Genomic DNA, 3,654 nt, shown 5'->3' on the forward strand with positions numbered 1-3,654 from the left:
ATATCTAGTGACTTCCTTTGTGATTGGGTTACCTCACTAAGGATGATATCCTCCACATACATCCATTTGCCCAAGAATTTCAAGAGTTTTATGTCCTCCTCATCTTCATCTTCCGACCCTGCATCTTCCTCTACAGCTAGTAGGTACTGTCCACTAATGTGAACAGATCCTGAACCACACTTCAACTTTAAGACCACAGGTGGTATAATTTCAAAGCCCTCAAGGGAAACTGTTGGTTGTACAGACATTTTCAAAATTGCCCATGTTACTTTCATTGGACTGCCTTCATAGTTCATTGCTTCTGCCTCTAGTATATGTAACTCATCTTTTGCCCCTGCTCCTAAACTGATCATTCTTAATGATAACTGGTGTTCATTTTCACCATTATCCACTTTAAAGTGATAGTCTTTGTCAGCCTTTAGTTCACAGTTGAAAGGTAGTTCTGAGGCCTAAGAGGACTCTTGTCCATGTCCATTGAGTGTTCCATGAGGTGGAGACACACACTTCGGTGTGAGAGAAGCTAGACGGAAAACAACTGCCTACTGTTCCAGAAAACAGACACACAGGACGGAATCACACCAAGCGACAGATATTTAAAAAAAAAGTCTAGAAAACACCAAACATCATAAAAAAGCTAGTCCTTCAGAAAAGCAATAAAATGAATATATCAATAAGAAATATAGAGCTAAATTAAGACAGTATTTAAAAACAAGACACTGGTACTATGGATAGTAAGTAATAACAAAAATATTTATTTATCCTAATAATTGGGAAAGTCACTTGAAATTGACTAATTTCTTTAAATACATATACTCTTACCCAACTCATACAATGAATAGTTTCATGCTGATTAAGTAAATAACCTTGAAAATGTAAAATCAGGAAACTCTCCTTCAATTTGGTTCAGAAAACAAAAGAAACAAATATTTTCTACCTTAAAATGTCAGCAACAAACTGAAAGATAGTTCAAAAATGTAAAATTTTAGATGAATATTCTGCATAAATATATGTGCAAAAACTTTTCAGCACTGCCAAATTCATCAGGATAAACATGGTAAATATAAGCCAAGAACTAATGAGATTTATTCTTGTATGTAATTCTGGGTCAATATTGAAAATCCAATTAATACATTCTACATCAAAGAGCCAAAACAGAGAAATGACATCAAAATTAACACATGTAAATGTTTTTAAAATACCTGAATTGCGTTTGTATTTTACATCAATTTACTTAGACTGAGTATGCATGCAAGCAGGTGTACAGATCAGAGGACAATTTGTGATCATTTGTTTTCTTCTTTATCCATGTGGTTTCCAGAGATCAAACTGAGGTCATCAGGATTGGCAGTAGGTACCTGGCAATAAGTGAGTTTACTTGCTGACACATCTTTCTCCTCTCCTCCAACATACATTTGTATAAGCCAACAAATATGAATCAGACGGATTTTAGTCAATGGGAAAAAGAAGACCTATTCATAAAATTCCATTATGAAATACTGGATATTTTTACAAAAAACAAAATGGTTGTTTGCTGAACCAAATTGATGTTTGCATCAAGAGAAAATGATATCCAATTTATTTTGTGATTTTTTTTTCCATTTTAGGTTTTATTTGTATGTTTTATGTGAAACAGTAGGAGCATTGTTTATTTCACAAAATGATTAGAAATGCAGTTTTGGGTGGGAATATTTGACTTATGTCACTAACGTTATCCTTGAGAATATATATAACTTCTTATTTGTCTATATCAGTATCAAAATATAGGAAATTTGTAAAAAAGTGAAGAAAGGATGAAGTATTAGAAGTTATCAAATTAGTTATCTTAGTAGAATTGATATATCTATATACACTTAAGAGGTAATTTATTAATTTTACTAAAATTTTGATGGGGATCAAAATAACTAGTATTTTATTGATTCACAAATATACATAAGAATGAAACCATGGGGCTGTCCTTCTCCTCAGCTTTTCCATCTTTTCCTCAATTCAACTACAGGGTTTCCTGGCTTCTCTCCATTGGTTGGGTGCTAGAATCTGCATCTGACCCTTTCAGCTGCTTGTTGGGTCAAGATCTCTGAGATACTGAGATACTAACCAGGAAGCATACACCAGCTGGTCTGAAGCCTCAGACACACATACAGCAGAGGACTGCTGGGTCTGGACTGAGTAAGATAATATGGACCTAACCTTCAAGAGATTTGAGCCCCAGGGAATGGGAGGCCTGGTGGAGTAGGTAGTGAGTGGGGATATCCTCTTGAAGATGGGGTCCGGGGAAGAGTCATGGGAAAGGGAGAGGATATATATGTATATATCTCCATAAAAATTCCACCAGAGAGCTTCTAAACCTGATAAACAGCTTCAGTGAAGTGGATGGATATAAATTAACTCAAACAAATCAGTGGCCTTTCTCTACACAAAGGATAAGCAGGCTGAGAAAGAAATTAGGGAAACAACACCCTCCACAATAGTAACAAATAATATAAAATACCTTGGTGTGACTCTAACTAATGGAGTGAAAGATCTGTATGATCAGAACTTTAAGTCTCTGAAAAATAAATCGAACATCTCAGAAGATAGAAAGATCTCCCACGCTCATGGATTGGCAAGATTAATATAGAAAAAAATGGCTATCTTGCCGAAAGCAATCTACAGATTCAATGAAATCCCCATCAAAATTCCAACTCAGTTCTTCACTGAGTTAGAAAGGGCAATTTGCAAATTCATCTGGCATAGCAAAAACTATTCTCAACAATAAAAGAACCTCTGGTGGAATCATCATGCCTGACCTCAAACTATACTGCAGATCAATTGTGATAAAAACTGCATGGTACTGGTACAGCGACAGGTAGATCAATGGAATAGAATTGAAGACCCAGAAATGAACCCGCACTCCTATAGGCAATTGATCTTTGACAAAGGAGCTAAAACCATCCAGTGGAAAAAAAGACAGCATTTTTAACAAATGCTGCTGGTTCAACTGGCAGTTAGCATGTAGAAGAATGCTAATTGATCCATTTGTATCCTTCCATTCTTACCTCAAGTAGGATGGCTAATTTGGTTGTTATTTGACTATATCTGGAACCAACTAAAATCCCAGCAGAGGGGCATACTTGTGAGGGATTCTCTTGATTGGATCTTTTGGGATAGGAAATCCCACCCTAAACCTGTATCTTATAGAATGGGAAGACCAACTCAAAATCTTAGCTATAGCTTCTGTTTGCAGCGGATACAAAAGAACATGGAAAAAAGAAACATTTGCTTTTCATTTGCCCACAATATTACTGTTTATCCATCCTAATGCTGAGGTATTATTTTAACAGTATTAGAGCTTGTTTCTTCAGGATTCTAGCTTAAAATGAAGAGCAGGAGCTCTTCCCTAAGACTCCAGCAGCATATAGGGACTGCTGAGGCATCCAGTTATGTGAACTGAACAACTACCAAATTCTTGGCCTTTCCTTCAAAAGACATCCATTGTTGAACTACTCTGATCATAGCCTGTAATCCGTGCTAATAAACTCTAAGTTCTTATCTGTTCACTCTATCAGTTTGGATCCTTTAGAGAACCCTGAGTAATATACATGTGGATAAATGTTTGATGAATCTTTCCCAGGTACAGTGTGTGTGTGTGTGTGTGTGTGTGTGTGTGTGTGTGTG

At 36.1% G+C, this 3,654-nt stretch overlaps 1 protein-coding gene and 1 pseudogene across 2 annotated transcripts in view; both read right to left on the bottom strand.

Moving 5' to 3' along the window:
* LOC110313421 overlaps positions 1–543 on the bottom strand; it is a 1,734-nt pseudogene extending 1,191 nt beyond the window's left edge.
* Il1rapl1 (interleukin 1 receptor accessory protein like 1) overlaps positions 1–3,654 on the bottom strand; it is a 1,306,889-nt gene that overhangs the window by 997,952 nt on the left and 305,283 nt on the right. The window lies entirely within an intron of this gene.

Source organism: Mus pahari, chromosome X, assembly GCF_900095145.1.
Source record: "Mus pahari chromosome X, PAHARI_EIJ_v1.1, whole genome shotgun sequence".
NCBI classification, from domain to species: Eukaryota; Metazoa; Chordata; class Mammalia; order Rodentia; family Muridae; genus Mus; species Mus pahari.